The sequence below is a fragment of the Pinus tabuliformis genome, chromosome 2_1 (genome assembly GCF_031772625.1).
Source record: "Pinus tabuliformis cultivar Carrire ecotype Pingquan chromosome 2_1, CPIR1, whole genome shotgun sequence".
NCBI lineage: Eukaryota > Viridiplantae > Streptophyta > Pinopsida > Pinales > Pinaceae > Pinus > Pinus tabuliformis.
This window is the reverse complement of record NC_142299.1, coordinates 822,373,061-822,391,944: the sequence shown is the minus strand read 5'-3', so window position 1 is coordinate 822,391,944 and position 18,884 is coordinate 822,373,061.

Sequence of the window (18,884 nt, the reverse complement as noted above, 5' to 3'; positions counted from 1 at the left end):
GGGAACAATGCTTTCCAAATAGATTTTCCACCTTACATGCAAATTTATTCTATTGTGAATGTGAAAAACTTGAGATTGTATGAGCCTCCAATTATTGTTGATCATGAAGAGAATGTGCAGATTCCATCTATAGAAGATTTTTCTCCTAAATATTTAAATGAGTTGCAGGAAGACTCAATTCTTCACAAGAGAATAAGGACTTCAAGCAGAGGCAATGTGGAGTATCTTCAAGTGGGGCTCAAAGGTACCAATCCAAGTAAAGTAAAGTGAATTGATATCAGGAAAGTGAGGGAGTTATACCCTCACTTACTTGATGAGTAAAAATAGACTTTTTGTGGTCCAAAAGCTTCCAATAGGGAGCAATGATCTAGGGGATCAAAAATATGCTCAAAAATAAAATTGCTCAAAATCTTATGAAATCAAATTCAAATCATAGATCTCGTTGTTTTGATTCCAACGTTGCTTGAATCGCATCAATCTAAATTTTTTGGAAAATAACTCAAAAGTCAACTTGCAGGGATGACTCAGCAAGCAATACGATGATGTGGCACTGATGTTAGCAGCTAAGTGTGCAAGTATGGTGGTTAGACGAGCCAATCCCGTGCTAACACGTGGCATGATCATACAAGGTGATTTGGCAGTTTTCTATTGGTTCGTGCAGATTTGGTTTGACCAATCAGGAGGCGCCATGTGGCCCTCGAATTTCATGCACAATTTTTTTTGGGTGACCGATTGACCTCGGCAGGGTTCGACCCTACGACCTCACTATTACAAATCACCTACCTTATCGCTAAGCCATGCATTATTGCTTGTTATACGTAGTGGGTCACTTTCATTCAACATGTAACAAGTGGCAGTTTAGGGGGGAGGGTTGGGCCAACGAGCTCACTTGACCAGACCAAGCCGTGGTCGTGTTACATACTGTAACAACCCCGATTTTTAAATATACAAATAATTACATCAATTATGCGATTTACAATTAATCAACTACTTAACATAGAATTTCGGAAATATGGGCAAAGACAACTTACCTGTGGCGATGATATTCCTTACTTGTGATTTCGGAGTTAAACGCTATTTAAATCCTGTTAACCACAACAAATTTTTGGGGATGACTCTCCACCCAATCGTAGGCTCAGTTGCACAAAATCTTGCTACAACTGGCCACCCTCGAGCCCTCAATCAACGTACTACTGCCAGGGAATCCTTTGTCTCACAACACTTTTCTCCCAAGAGAATGGATGATGGAATTATGGAATGCTCTCTCATCTTCCTCGCCATCTATTAAATAGAGCAAACATTGGAAGGAGAACCGCCTGCACACACTCCATGTGTCAACATGCAACTTTTATTTCTGTATTTTAAGTAATTCTCTTAATATAATTCTTTCTTATTTTATTTCTTTTTACTTTTTGATAACTTTACTTATTTTTACTATTTTTATAGTTCTCTTAATTTAACTCTTTCTTATTTTATTGTATTTTTTTTTAATTTTATTTATTTTTACTATTTTTATAGTTATTTTTATTTTTATTTTTATTTATTTAGAACTCTAGTATTGTTATTTACTTTAGACATAGTTACCGGAGAATCCACAGTAAAACTTATTTTCTGTCAATGTTTCAAATCCCAACTGGGATCCATTATCAGGACGCTTGAATCCTTGATAGAAGAAGAGCTAAATTGAGGGAATTAAATAGTAATGAGGAGAGAAGATTAAAAGATGAGATGAATGTCGGCTGTTTTAATATCAATTGTTTCAAAATATTATAAATTATTATTATGTTAATCATTATTATAAAAATCTTTTAATTAATTTTAATATTATTAATAAGAAATTGATTTTAGTATAGTAGTTATTATTATAAATTTTAATTCATATAAGCATTTAATATTAGTATAGTATTATTAATAGTATGTGAACTGTTTAATATCAATATATATTGGCATTAGTAATCTTAGTATTTTGTATTTAATATTTAATATATATATTATATGTTAGTATAGTGTTTATTATAAAATAGTATGTGATAAATTTATTATAAAATGGTATTTAATGAATAATAATATTAATATAAGAGTGTTGTATTAAAATTAAAATTAGTAATACATATATATTAATTATTAATAATAAGTAATTTTAAAAATTAAAAATTAAAAATTAAAAATTAATTAATAATAAATATTTAATATTAATAATTTATAATTAATATCAAGACCTAATAATTAATGTAAATAATTAATAATTAATTAATATTAATACTAATATTTATTAAATAATTTTAATTTTAATATTGATATTAATATTCATAATTAATCAATAATAAATAGTTAATATTAATATTAATAATTGATGATTGAATGCTTTGTTTTTTAATTTCTAATAATTAACTAATTCGTAGGTTTTTTTTTGTTTTTTTTTTTATAAATAGCTATTATTGTAAATGTCGTAACTAAGCACTAATTATTATTATTATTATACTTAAATTATTAAAGCAATGTTACTTAGCTATTAAACTATTAGAATGGGAGAGGGAAACCTACCACTAAATGTTATACCTGAGATGTATTGGTGACCCTAATTTTTCTGATTAGGGGAAGCCAGCTTCTACTAATCTCCATACCATTGTCTATGTTGAGATTATGCGGTTGTTTGATAATTTCAAGAGCTTCTCTAATCTTTCGCCTATTATGTTGTTCTTCCCTTGCGACAATTGAGGCATTTTCCAAACAGACATGGTGTTTAGTTTTATTAGTGTTGTTTTCCCTTGCGACATGGTGTTTCATTTATTATTAAAAAAGAAAAGAAAAAGAGGAAATTAGTTTGTGACATTAATCAAGTCAAATAATAAATGATAACGTTTTGTTTTTCCCATCCAATGAAACAATAAATTTGGAGATGAATTGGGTCTATATATAACATAGATATATGATAATTATTCTTTTGGAATGCAAATGGTGAGGTAAGAGATACGAGAATGAAACTAGCTTTATTTCAAAGGCGAAATGTTTTTTATGATGTAAAATTCTCCATATCATTTCAATAGTTGTTAATGTTAATAATAGTTGAAAATTTTTGTGCTCATTATGAGAAAAGTTCAAATGTGCCTTATGAGAAAGTTTCTTGACTATACAACATATACAACATTTTAATAGGAGGTATTTGAATGATTATATGAGATAAGTGAGCTGATAACTTGCATATGAAATTATGAGAAACAAGGGAGTGGAGTACGACTAGGTAATTTTTTATTTATTTCCTTAATGTTCATCAATATAGTAAAAATTGATTAAAAACAGTATACTAAAATATTGAAATAAAATATATGATATTATATATATATATATATATAATAAAAATGTGTGGTCAAAAAATCTAAGAAAATTTTCCCCTTGATTAGATGGCACCCATCCCATTTGTAATGGTTAGGGTTTAACCCTAACTACTTGTGCTACTCCCTTTTCGATTTCCAAATCCCATCACAACTATGGTTGGCTATGAACCCTTCATCTTTGTCCTCCCTGACCTTCGAATGAAATTGAAGGCGCTATCGTCTTGTCCTATCCTATGAGTTATATTGGGCCTACAAACTTTACTAAGTGTGGGACCCCCTCTAGCTCTTCCTTATGCATTCAGCTAGTTCTCAAACTCATCAATGGTCCTTCAAGTGGTGTTTCGTTCAAGCATGAAATTCTTCAACAACCTTCGACTCACTCATCCTCTCCTTTGGCATGTGAAGTCCCCTCCATCTCCAGCCTCGTTCGCTTTATTGCAATTGAGAAAGCTAATTTTCTTCTGTTTGGTAGTTTGGTTTACTATTTCTTTGGGTTTTGGCCATGCATCACTGGTATTCATGCAAGAGTAGCAAAATATTGGATCCCTATGATCAAGCAAGATGTTTTCATCCACCGCTATATAAAGGGATTTTTTGTTGTTTACTTTAAACGTGTTGAAGATAGAGATCTGATATTGAAATCTAGTCTATGATTTGGGGTAACGTAAGCATATTATTGAAGCCTTGGTCTCCCACTTTCAATCCATTAATGGAGGTGCTGACAAGTACCAATGTTGTTCAGGCACAACTTCTAAATATGTCAATGCAACTTGGGGTTTATCCTCTCTTCAAGCCATTGGATCCACTCTTGGAAAGTTCCATTTTGTTTCTCATGAAACTCAAAGGTGGAGTATTGCAACATATGCTAGAATATGTGTGGAAATGGATTTTAGCTTAAGGTTCCCAACTGAAATTATTTAAGTAAAAAATACTTTTCCTAGGCTCAAAAATTAGACTATGAGTGAGTCTCCCTATGGTGTAGGGATTGTTTTGAAATAGGACATATAGATACTCAATGTCCAAATGGGTTCAAGAAAAATAGGAAGAAACAATGAAAATCAACTTGGTGTATTGATTTTGTAGATCTAGTCTTGTAGGATGAGTCTCCACGGGCCACTTCTCCACCTCAAGTGACTACAATTTCCTATTAAACACAACAAGGAAATGTTTCCAAAATACTAAAGATATAATTCCCTATCCCCCATGACTCGGGACCAGAATTACATGGTAATAAAGCGCCCAATCAATAACAAGTTGGGAAAATCAAGTTGATGAATTTGAATCTTTAGCTCATGAAGAATCCCCAGTTCAAGATCCTCTAGGCTTGGAATAACTTGCAAGTACTCCACCTTCATCAAAATAATTTTGGACACGAGCATGGAAGAAGAAGACGAAAGCTCTTGTTGAATCCTAATCAACAATGATAAGAGTTGGAACTAAAATTATATGGTTACCAATCAAACGCGAACTATTACCTCAAAACGGGTACTCGAGCCCAAAAACCCCAAAAAAAACATGAAGAAACAACCTAAAAATAAAAAGTGTTGATTCTGCATCAACATTTTTTTCAGAGTAAATTTTCAATATTTTTTATAAATAACAGTGAAAAACAATAAAATCCATTTTGTTTGGTGCAAAAAACACCTTGAAATCGAGAAGTGTTGATGCCGGAATAATGTCTTTTTTTCAGGGTACATTTTCAACATTTTTTAATAATGATGTTAAAAACAAAATATCATGATTCTGAAAAACTTTAAATTTCCAACAATTTTCAAGCATGACATTAAAGATAAAATATCACGTCTTTGAAAAGTCTTAAAATTCCAACGATTTTTAAGCATGACACGGGAATTCTTCTTAACCTTGATTTGTCTGAAATTATGTGGATATGTGCTATATTCATGGACATGTAATTGACAGGTATATTAGCTAGTCTCTAGTTATAGGTGGATTTGTCAAGGGAATTGGAGTCCCTTGAGAGATAGCATGGACGTGTTCAACTACAAGGCAACGTGCGTGGCACAACAAGATAAGGTATCTGGTGTATGGTAATATTTATTTATGCACTGACAATTATGTGTTTATCGTGGTATGATGCAGGAGATTGCATAGCAAAAATACTTCCATGAAATCTTGAAGAATGCTCGGGTTGAGCTTTCCTTGGAAGCATTGAGAACCATGGGGATTGAGTCATGGTGTTTGTTTTTAGTCTTGTGATTTTGGTCTTTCGTGATTTTTTGTGCTTGATTGGCGGCTTTGTTTATGTCTAGTGTATGGACATACCACTTTTTTTGCAGAGTTGTGTTGGTATTGGTTTTCATGGTTTTCTTCTTGTTTGTTTATTTTGCTTGCATTTCAAGTTTTGAGTCTTGGGAATTAGTTGAGAAAGAGGAAATTAAATGGAGATCGGGGAGAGCTGTGTGGTACCCGAAAGGTAATGTAAGATTCAGATGAAGCTCGGTGCATGAGTAAGTGCAGCGGAAGGTAAGACTATGACAATCGGTAGGATTGGTTGGGTCTGTTGTGGTAAATGGACGGTGGCAACACAAACATGAGAAGGGTAACCAGAAAATGTAAAGTAAATGGAGCTGAGGTGTCAAATGGTTTAACCAAGTTTGGAATGGTGGTTCTCAATGTTGTGCATGTTGTACACAAATAAAAAAGTTTTCTTAACCTAGACCTTATAATTATGTTATGATCATGATTATGATGATGTTTATATAAGTATGTATGTATGTCGTTGTCTGGAAGAATGATGATTGTCTTATGCTAATGATTATATATGTATGTATATATGTATCTATGTCACTGTCTAACAAGGTTTTCAGGGATCATTCTTGCAGAGGAATGATTGCTTATGTGGGTGAATTGCATGAAGAGATTCCTAGTTCATGAGGAATCAAATGGGAAGAGTAGCCTAACATATCTACAAGTTCCGTATCATGTTGTTATGAGTTGATATTATGTGATTATATTATGTATATGTTATGGACAGGTTATACCGAGGGATGCATCAGCAAAATGAAATTCATGTGGTTTGTGGCATGCTAGGATAAGCATGGATGGCGAAGAGACACTGCAAGCAAGGTTACCTGGTAGAGACAGTGTGGTTTGGATGTGTGGTACTATTGTTGTGCATGTGTTGTATATGTTGTACATGTTGTGTCTGTGATGTTGTGCGCATGCGCTGTTGTGTATATATAGTGTGTGTACATGTTGTTTATGCAATGTTATGTACAAGGTAGCACAGATAGTGTTGTGTGAATGTTTCATATGTAGTGTTGGGTATAGATAGTGATATGTACATGATGGATATCCCGTGTTGTGTGCATATGGTGTTGTGTGCATGTTGGATATGCAGTGTTCTGTATGGTGCTATGTACATGTTGTATAAGCAGTGTTATGTGCATATGGAAATTTGTGCATGTTGTACATATGGTGTTATGTACATATGGTGTTGTGTGCATGATTGTACAAGTGGTGTTTTGAGGATGCGATGTCGTGTACATCTGCTACAAGTGGTGTTGTGTGTAGGTGGTGTTGTGTACATGTCGTGCATGTGGCATTGTGCACATGTAGTTTTGTGTACATGTCGTGCATGTGGTATTGTCTACACGTTGTATAGGTGGCACGATGTACATGTGGTGTTGTGCATACATTGTGCAGGTGATGCCATGTACATGTGATGTTGAACACATGTTGTACAGATGGTGCTTTGTACAGGTGGTATTGTGGACATGTTGTACATATGGTACTAGTGTACATGTGGTATTGTGTGGTGTTGTACATTGGGTATAGATGTATGAGTTGTGTTGTATATCGAGTGTATGTGTATGCATTTTTGGTGTATCACGTCATGTGTGGATGTTTGTCTTGTGATGTACATTGTGTACGTATACGTGTTGTGTCGTGTGATTCAAATTGGATCCATAAAGAACTATCTAAATAACCATGACTGTATTAGGTCAAGACAAACATCAAAAAATTCCAAAATAGCGATCAAAAACACCCTGAACCAGTGGCAATGGCAGCCAGTGTGGAACGACGAGGACCTCAGTCAAGGCGCGTTGACCGAGGCCCATGGAGACTGCGCGGGAGGTCGAATTAGCCCCTTGGAGGCCCAGATCGGGAAACAGAGGAGGTTTTTGATGCGTGATTAGCGCCTCGCTGGGTGAAAAGGCTCGAAATGGGGAAGCCCCAAGCACTCGATCGTGTGGGGTGCTAGAGAACTGTGGGAAAAAGGCAAAAAGTGCTAAAGGACAAGGTGGGACCCGCTCTGAAACTGGTGGTATTGATTGGGGGCTCCTCAAACGATAAGTGGTTTTGGACGAAAGTGGAGTGATTCCACTCAACGATCGACGCGTGGCAAGTGGAGGTGAGAGAAAACCGCCGTTGATCGTGCACTAATGGTAGAGCAAGTCAACTCCACGAAATGTGCGTATGGCATCAGATCTAGAGGCCCCAGATCTAACGGCTGAGATCGCGCCTGATGGGGAAATGGAATCGACGAAGGATTAAGCTGCGATTTAGAAGAATTTGAAGTCCGCTTTGACTACCATGGTGGAGGAAGACTCATTCCACGAATGTAACTGAAGAATTGAATCGACGAAGCAGGCTGGCACGAGTTACAGGAGGACATGTGGCCACTCCCTTAGAGTCGATGATGACATTGAATAGGGAACTCCAAGCGCAGCTGCAGAAGGTGATTCGACGGAGGCAGAACAGGAACCGAACAGACATGGGAATGAATGGCTTCAAAGCCATGAACAGAGATAGAAGATAGAGAGAAGAGAATCCTGAGAGGAGGATGAAACACAGAGAGACAGAAACAGAGGGAAGAAGACAATGAAGCAAAAGTAGAAGAAGACAAAGGGCAGAGTTGACCAAAGGCAGCATCGAGCACCAGAGAGCTTGAGAGATTCAAGCCATCCCAGAGAGGATCTGTCTGGACTGAGCACCACATTGGGCTCTCTCCATTATAGACCAGAAGATCACAAGAGCTGGTAGGAAAACGAGTCTGTGCACTCCAGTGGCTTGGGGAATCCAAGAACCACCCTGCCAAGCAAGTCCATTTCAGATGACTCATATTGAGCTCCTACATTGTAATTCTCTTCTTAAGACACAATAAAACAAGGCCACCACTGAAAGCTGGACCAGAGATGTAGCCCTGGAGAATAGGGTGAACTCCTTATTAATTTCTTGTGTTCTTGTATTGCATAGTGTATTTCTTTGTTGTCTTTCCATTTCAATTGTCTGTGTATTGGCAATCTGATCAATCTGCTGCTTAAATAAAATAGACACGCACACCAACACATGAGTCTGTAATACCTTTTTTCAATAAATCTTTAATTGAGGTCACTCATAGGGTGATTATCAGATCAAGTGGTATCAGAGCTCTAGGCTGTAAGGTTAGACAAGCTTGTGTTGGTTTAGCTATTGAATGCTCACTAGATCAAAGCTCAAATTAGGAGAAGAAGAGTTGGTGGAAACTAATCCTGAAATTGGGAGAGTCTATCCTTGGAAGACAATGTCAGAGGAAGGTTCTGTGGGGCCAGACCCTCAATTCATAGAAAGTTTCCTAGCTATAAATTCTATGGTAGAAGAAATGTATAAGGACTTTAGAAATCATAAGGATGAAGACTCCTCAAGTTCTAAACAAGATAAAGAAGATGATGAGTCTCACTTCCATGACCACTCCAAATGAAAAGGGAAAGAGGAAATCTTTCTCACACATCCTAATAGCCCTGTGCATAATAAGAAAGCATCTTTGATCAAGCTAGATGTTAAATTTGACTTGCCTATATATGATGGAGAGCTAAATGTTGAAAATTTGGACAATTGGATTAGAGAAATTGATGTATATTGCAGAGTACATAACATAGACTTAGACAAGAGTAAGATTCAGCTGGCAAGCCTACGCCTAGGAGGCACTGCCTTGGTTTGGTGGGAAGGCAGAACCCGAGCTGATATGAAAAGACATGGTAAGACCATCTATGTCTGGAGTGAATTTGTTGCTGCAATAAAAAAGAAGTTCTATCCATTGGCCTACATGCAACAAGCCATGATGAGTTGGCAAACTCTTCGACAATTGAAAGGGCAAAGTGTGCAAGGGTACACTCAAAATTTTAGAAGAAAGCATTGATGTTGGGTATCTCATTAGACTCACCAGAGACTCTTTTGAAGTACATTGGTGGTCTACACAACTACATGAGGCATACCATCCTCATGTTCAATCCCACTAGTATAGATGAGGTATCTGTACAAGCTACTCATCTAGAAGATAGAGGAAAGAATGGAAATCCAGAAGTTGGGGGACCATCCCAACCCACTGCAAGCAAGAGCAAGGAGAAAAGAAAGCAGAAGTGGAAAGCAAGGAAGGCTAACACTGCACAGAAAAGCAAAGCTTCATGCACTCACTGTAAAAAGGATGGGCATGATGATGAGCATTGTTGGATTCTGCATCCAGCGCTGAGACCTAAGAAGTCTAAGGGCAAGAAGAAGAAGACTGTTGCAGCTATTCAGAAAGATTTTGGGTCAGATTCGGGAGATGAAACAACTATTGCAACCATAGGTATAAAAGGTAAGAATTCTGAAGCATCTACTAGTAATTCTGCTCAATCTGTTATTGATGAAGAAAATAAGAGAAAAAGACATGAGCTTTTCCATATTCGAGTTGTTTCCAAAAATCAAAAGATCGATACTTTGTTTGATAGTGGCTCACAAGTAAATCTAACTTCTGAAGAAATTGAAATAAATTGGGATTAGCAATTATACCTCACAAGAAACTATACCCATTAGGATGGTTGAATGATAAAGCACAGCTACAAGTGACTAGACAGTGCAAACTCAAGTTTTCTTTTGGGTCAGCATTTGTAGATGAGGTTGAGTTAGACATAATTCCTTTGGCTATATGTGGAATTGTTTTAGGAAGTCCTTACTTGTTTGATAGAAAGGCTATTTTCTATAGAGCTGAGAACAAGTATCTACTTGTTAAAGATGGAATCAAATACTTTGTAAGAGCTCACAAGCTCAAGAATAGTTATACTCTCATAAACTCAGGGCAGATGAAAAGAATGATAAATTCATGCAAACAATTCTTACTAATGGTTGTAAAGGAAAAAAAACCTGATAAAACCAATGTATTTGAGGGTTGTAATGATGAACAGCAAGATGATATAGAAAAGGTTGTTTCAGAGTATGATGTCTTATTTCAAGAAACTAAAGGTCTTCCACCAAAAAAGGGAATAGTACATAATATTATTTTGCAGCAAGATGTTCCATTGCCTAACATTGGGATGTACAGGTTGTCTGCTTTAGAGAATGCTGAAATCAAGAAGCAGGTGCAGGAGTTGCTCGAGAAAGGGTTCATCAGGCCTAGCACATCACCATGTGGGTCACCAATCATTTTGGTGAGAAAGAAAGATGGCTCATGGAGAATATGTATTGATTACCGAGCACTGAATAAGATAACAATCAAAAATCGTTATCCCCTTGTTGGGTAGGTAAATCCCCTCTGCGGACAGAGGCGATCCCACTAGCCTAAAACAGAACTAGCCACAATCAAACCACGCTGCTACGCAAGTTCCTAGTTATGCATCGAAGGTGAATTAAGAAGACCAACCTGGAATCCAACGCTATGATTGAAGCAGAGTTGATATTCCCGCTCCCTCGCTCCAGCAGATCATAAACGAACACCTGCACATGCAAAGGAAGAGACAGATGCCAACATAAAATCTACCAAGGCACAACTATATTTCAGTCAGAAAGGAAATAAATCAACACATCACCATAATAGACAATGAGATTGGAACTATAATAGCAGTCGCTCATTAATTAATAATAAACAGGAAAAGTTACAACCATGGTTCTGACGTTGAACCTCTCCTGGCTGGGCGAGTAACTATATGTGTCTTGCAATGCATCTCCTCTCCGGCAGCATAACCTCTCTAGCATTCACTAGCATTCCTCCAAGAACTCAAGAACTCAACATCTAGCACTCCATGACTAACGACTATCACTAGCTTGTCAAATGCATAAGGATAAGCTTATATAGATGAAGAAGGGAGGAGGATACGATGAACTGGGACACCTATTGTGGATTAACATTATCCCCAAAAGCCATTAAAGATGGAGATAGGATAGAGCTCGACATAAGACTGATTTTTTATCCTCAAAAAGCTCCATGTAATGAAGGAAACAACAGTCGGACGTGCGTTAAGGCAAAAAGCATGACCAAACTTGGTTGGCGCGACTGCTGCTCTAAGACAGAGCGCCAATGATCACGCCCTCTTTTGAGGATTTCCATGATTGGCGCTGGTAAGATACTGTGGACCTGCGCCAATGGAAAAAGAGCACTTTTCAGGGACAATCTGTAGAAGGTGTCTTCAGGGAACAGGAAGTACATACTCAGGGGAACATAATGCAAGTGTTTTAGACTTTGTCACTTCTTATAACTCCCGGGATGAGTCCTCCAAGGTACGACAAGAGGAGTAACAGGGATGGTGACAAATTACTGTGTAACAGATGCCCCCTAAAGCATGAAGTCCGAGAGGTGGAGAGGGGTGAAATGCTTTACAAGAACACACAAGAACACATAAGAACACATATAGTTACTGCCGCCGAGGATCTGCGTTAAGAGATATGACTGATAGTTCAATTACATGATGTACGTGGTATGGTCGCAGCCATCCATAAGAGAGTACATAAATAATCTAGATCCATAGTATGGACGCAGCCATTTGGTTAGGATCAATGAATTGACTCAGGTATGGTCGCAGCCATCCAGTTAATGAGTCAAGTATCAAGAATCACGTCTGGATTACAACAGACACAATCCAGGGTCTTGCGCTCCATCTCGACCCGAACAAGAGTACAAGTTCAAGCATGTGAATATATGAGCTGAAGTCGAACATGCATGAACATCGTCTGATTACCAGTCAATAGTGGAAACTGTTAACAGACGCGAGAGGTACCACCAATAATGACAATGGTCCTCAAGGTACTATGGGTACAATCTACGGCGCGTGAATTAATGATCTGAAGTTGAACGCCCGTAGAATCATTCGATCGGAGGCCAATGATGAAAACCTCACGTCAAACACGAAGAACCTGCCATTGAGGCATGCAGGCTCCAAGGCACCGGAAAGGAGTCTCTAGATCAACTTCCTGGATAATGAGTTGAAGTCGACAGGAAGTGACCTTGATCGAAGGTGGGCCATAATGTTTCCCACATCATCGACACGAGACAGAGAGATAATGTTGTGAATCAAGATTGTGCGAACTATCAGAGGGAGGTTGTTTCTTTTGCAGAGGTCAACTTCTCTTGAACATATCGGCGGCACATTAATGGAATTGGCAGTATTCGACATCAATGTATCAAAGGTCATGATGACAAGGCAATGAGTGGATGAGAGGTCAAATAAGGTACCCAAGTCCATGGAAGCAAGTAAAAGATATGAGATGAGATATCCCTACCCTGGACACGAAAGCAGAAAAGTGCCATGTTCAAGAGCGACATACTGCCGTCACGGTAATAATTACGGTTCAAAAATTTTCTTTCCCCCCCCCCCCCGCCATTTCTGGCGAGTACCCCAGTTATTTTTAACAAGCTTGATGGGGATAGCATATGCTTGTGTTGTGACAAAATCCGATGTCATTAAATTTTAACGAGTCTGACAAAGGAAGAACTCGGCGTCTTTTCATGTTTAGAGAGTTTGAAAAGACAACAGAAAAGGAAACTCCAGGGATGTCCTTTTTCGTAAAGTTGTGTCTCTCGGGCCCGAAAAAGTATAAAATAATACCCGAAAGAACCGCCCGATCATTATGATCGAGGAGTACTTTTCATAATTAGTGATTTCGACCTGAAAAAGTAAAAAAGCGGTCAAAACCACGTCGTTTCGTAACCATTAACGAGTTTGGAACGACAAAAACCCGGTAATCTTTTTATGTTTTAACGGTCGACAAAAAGAACTTAAAACGACCGCCCCTTATTACCATTTAACGAGTCAAGAGGAGCGACTCGGCAATCTTTTCCTCTTTAAATGGTCAGAAAAGAGCTGAAAGCGGACCTCCATTTTTATTTTCTTTAACGAGTCAAAAAGGAAAAATACTCGGCAATATTTTCATATTTTACGAGTCAGAAAAGAGCGTAAAGGTGACTCGTCCTGAAGGAACGAGTGGTATAAAGGATAGCAACTGGTTCCGGTAATGGTGGAACTTACTCGAAACATGTAAAGGTTAAGAGGCTGGCTAATAAAACCACTCATCGCTGCGGTTCCTCAGGAAAGGAGAAACAACCAAGTGAAAGCATATGATCGGCCAAAGATATGGTGGCGATGGAATGAAACAACCAAGGCTCATCTAGCAGAATTTAGCAGATAAAAGGCAATCACGGGATGTAAATCAGGTATGGGTTCATTTTTACACAAGCTTGAACCATGGAGAACTTTGCTTGTTAAATTTTTTTGTTGCATGCCCCCAGCATGATAATGCAAAATCGAGGTACATGCCCCCCAAGCTTCATGGCATTCACGAAGTGGATGGAATGAAGGTTTACTTGGAAAGACTCGATTTTGAAGGAGGATGCATGCCCCCCCGGGCTAGATGCCGTCATCAGAATGACGGAGTGGATGCTGGGGCATTTCCTGTGGAAATAAGACCATTTATGAATGGTAGATGACTATATGTGAAATGTGAACCGGGGAATGAAAGTTGGTCTACGACTTTGATCGTCCTTCCTTCATGCGGAAAACACATCACTCTGAAGAGTGAGGACACAATAGCACGTATGCGATAAATATAGTCTCGTCCAAGGAGTAAATTGTAATCTAACGGACCTTGGACTACCATGACACCCATTTGAATAGTCTTCCCTTCTAACGTGATAGGTACATTGGGAAGAATTCCTAAAGGTCGAGTGATTTCTTGATGGAAACCTGTAAGGTTTCTCATCTCAGGCAGAAGCAGTGGGGAACCAAGTGCTTCCCAAGCTGTTGAAGAAAGGATACTCACAGGAGATCCCTCATCAATAATTGTACCGGCCATAACCATGCGGTAGACTTGGACTATAATTCGAAATGTTATGGAGGCTGGTAACCGAGGATTGACTAGTTGATCCCAATTGAAGGAAACAACTAGGTTGCTTGGAGGTGGGACTGGATAGACAGCCGGATATGATTCTGATGGACTTTCTTCCTGGTGCGAAGGAATGAGAGGGATGCTCACTTGATCATTAAAGTCTATGTTGATGAATAGAATTTGGACGGTGGGATCTTCATTCTTTGCAGTGATAACATCATCTGAGGAGGTAACTTCTGAAGGCAAAACCGGGTCACTTGTAAGCTGGACCTTTTGACTTTTGTCTGGTTTGGATTCAGATGTAAGATCATCTAAGGCTGGAACTTCTGAAGGCAAAACCGGGTCACTTGTAAGCTGGACCTTTTGAAAGACCGGGTCAACTGTAATCTGGAACTGTGGACTTTCGTTTGGTTTGGACTCAGGTGGTTCATCTTTGATGATAGAGTGGTGCGTAGTTGATGAATATAAATCAACACTCGTTTCGACCAGGGACTGGTCTGGAGCAGGCGGAGCACAGGTAGGTTCAGGAAGAGAGGGCTGGACCAAAGAGGAATCATGTTTGATCACTTGGTTAGTGGAGAGATGATCTGCAGTTGCAAAAAGACGCTGATATCCAGTGGGTAGTTGGGGTAAGGAAGCCGACAGACTTGCCAAAAGACGGGAGGCTTCATCCATAAGTGGACAAAGGCGAAGGAGATGATTACCTTCACAAAGTCGACAAGGGAAACGAACCTTCCCTTTTCTCTTACCAACTGACAAGGTATCATCGATTTTGCGACGACAAGGAGTGAGTCGGGTCACGGGACCATATATCTAGGATCCTGGGAATACCAAGACAATCAGAAAGAAAATGGTCCTCCTTGCATAATCGACAAGGAGACTTAGCCTTCCGCGGAGGAGCAGAAGGTGGTTCCACGTCAGATATTTTCGTGGTAGATGTGACCTTTCCCTTAGGATACTTCTTCTTTTTGGTCTTCTTCTTCTTCTTCTTAGCCACCTGGTTACTGAAATCCAAGGTTTCACCAGGCGAAGTAGAAGATGAGGACGCAGCAATGGGCGAAGAAGGGAAGGGGTCCACCTTAGAATCAACATGGTGTTGTTCGGGTGGAGGAGGTGCTGGCGGAACAGGAGTCATCACACTTGAGACCACCGAGTTTGAAAACAACCATGCAGGTAAACCAATGGTCAACCCAGGCAAAGACAATGTTGCGATATACTGAACACCGACATTTCCAACAGAAGGAAATGGACGAGGGTTCCCATCAGGAGGAACACCTTGGCCGGTGGGCACCGGGAAGGCTGCCATTGAACGAGAAATAATCCTACTCAAGCTAACGCAAACGAAATCTAATTGGGTAGATGTTATCGTGGCCAATAAATTTTAAGACACTGAACTTAACCTTTTCATTTTTTAAGAGTCGAGAAAAGGATAAAAGGTGACTCTAGTCTCCTTCGAATATTTAATGAGCACGAAGTGACAAGACGCTCACAGGCACCTTTTCGTTTAAGGAGTCCGAAAAGGATCAAAAGTGACTGCTCTGGAATTCTAGGTAGAGGGTGTGCCAAACTTTTCGCAAAACCACAAAATACTTTTTAGGGTACGGGTGGTCAATCTTCGTGAATGTTGTGTTCACTGCATTGCGAATCGTAGGGTGGCTGACACGGCTTTCTATGGATAAAGGCTTTATTCCTATAGGGGTCTCCCAATATATACGCGACGGTACGTGGGAGCACAGTCCGTATTGGCACCTATCGTTTCACCGTGGAGGAATCACCCAACCACTCGACGATAAACTACCAGGTTTAAAGACGCCGGAACACGTCTCTAACCTAGACCTCTAGAGTATTTGCGTTATGTTCCAATGCGTTGTTATGTTCATTGAGTGTATTTTAAATTTTATCTTCGATTATGTTTCAGTTTTTGGTCCTACCGTATGTGATACCTCAAAAACTTCTTAAATGCAAACTATATGCCAAAATTATATCATTTGATTCGATGAATTCTATCTACAGGAGGGTTGAGATCTTTACAAACGAAATGATCACTCAACCAACAACAAAGATCCTAATGCAGCTAATAACAAGAAATGAAATTTTTTCTTTTTCTTTTTAATAGCAACAAATAACAACAAATGCTAACTAATATGATGCAAAATATTTTTTGTTTTTCTTTCCTTTAAGATGGCATGATGCATTTAAACAAATTTTAAGAGATATGCACAATCCAAGTTCACTCAATGAAATAGAACCAATTCTGAAACACCAAAATGAACTATGCAAGCAAGGAAAAACACAAAGACTTTCACTGAACCATGTAATCTAAGTTCGAATGAAGTCAAGTGAAATCCAAAGAGGTTAGAAGTGAATCACTCAGAGTATAGAAGATCAAGCTTTAACAAATCACTGGATAGGTGCAGAACACAACCAACAAGTTGACTGGATAATCAAGAGATCAAAACTTCCCACAGAAGGCTAGACATGCAAAGTCACTAGATGTCCTAGGGCTGAGACGAAAATCAATAGAAATAAGCAAACAGCTGAAGGATAAAGGCTAAGACCAGTCAAGCAGAGGTTCAACACACTTCCAGAGGCTGTAAGAGATATAAAAAGAGACTGAAAGAGCTTTCCACCCACACACAGGCAAAATTTACAGGGCTGGCGCGACTGTCAGCCTGCAACTTGCGCTACCACAGGATTGGCGCGAGTTGCTTTTGAGCAACATGCGCCAACTGGCGCGACTGTCAGAGTAATAACCGTGCCAATTAAGCTTGCCGGCTAGAAAAATAAATGATACGACCTCAGGTCGGGTTGACAGTGCTCAGATGGGTCAAACAGTAAAGAATAAACTCAAAACTGACTCAGGAAGCTCATTCACTCAAGCAAGCAGAAGAAAATTAACATGCAAGACAAATTCCAAATAGCTTCTCCCCAGTGGAGTCACCAAATTGTTGGTAGGTAAATCCCCTCTGCGGACAGAGGCGATCCCACTAGCCTAAAACAGAACTAGCCACAATCAAACCACGCTGCTACGCAAGTTCCTAGTTATGCATCGAAGGTGAATTAAGAAGACCAACCTGGAATCCAACGCTATGATTGAAGCAGAGTTGATATTCCCGCTCCCTCGCTCCAGCAGATCATAAACCAACACCTGCACATGCAAAGGAAGAGACAGATGCCAACATAAAATCTACCAAGGCACAACTATATTTCAGTCAGAAAGGAAATAAATCAACACATCACCATAATAGACAATGAGATTGGAACTATAATAGCAGTCGCTCATTAATTAATAATAAACAGGAAAAGTTACAACCATGGTTCTGACGTTGAACCTCTCCTGGCTGGGCGAGTAACTATATGTGTCTTGCAATGCATCTCCTCTCCGGCAGCATAACCTCTCTAGCATTCACTAGCATTCCTCCAAGAACTCAAGAACTCAACATCTAGCACTCCATGACTAACGACTATCACTAGCTTGTCAAATGCATAAGGACAAGCTTATATAGATGAAGAAGGGAGGAGGATACGATGAACCGGGACACCTATTGTGGATTAACATTATCCCCAAAAGCCATTAAAGATGGAGATAGGATAGAGCTCGACATAAGACTGATTTTTTATCCTCAAAAAGCTCCATGTAATGAAGGAAACAGCATTCGGACGTGCGTTAAGGCAAAAAGCATGACCAAACTTGGTTGGCGCGACTGCTGCTCTAAGACAGAGCGCCAATGATCGCGCCCTCTTTTGAGGATCTCCATGATTGGCACTGGTAAGATACTATGGACCTGCGCCAATGGAAAAAGAGCACTTTTCAGGGACAATCTGTAGAAGGTGTCTTCAGGGAACATGAAGTACATACTCAGGGGAACATAATGCAAGTGTTTTTAGACTTTGTCACTTCTTATAACTCCCGGGATGAGTCCTCCAAGGTACGACAAGAGGAGTAACAGGGATGGTGACAAATTACTGTGTAACACCCCTTCCTTGCATAAATGATCTTTTAGATCAATTAAAGGAAGATGTTTATTTCACTAAGCTAGATTTTCATAGTGGATACCATCAGGTCAGAGTTGCAGAGAAAGATGAATGGAAGACTGCTTTCAAAACAAAGCAGGGATTGTATGAATGGTTGGTTATGTCTTTTGGTTTAACTAATGCTCCTGCTACTTTCATGAGATTAATGAATGATGTACTCAGACCTTTTCTTGATGATTTTGTTATTGTGTACCTGGATGACATTCTGATTTTTAGTAAATGTGGGAAGAACATTTAAAGCATGTTAAGCAGACATTAGATGTTTTGAAAAGAGAAAAACTTTATGTTAAACTCTCAAAATGTGAATTTGGCAAAACATCTCTAAACTACTTGGGTCATATAGTAGGGGAAGATGAATTGAAAATAGATCCCTCTAAAGTGGCAGTCATTGTAAACTGGCCTAAACCCAAGTCTACTACAGAAGTGAGAAGCTTCTTA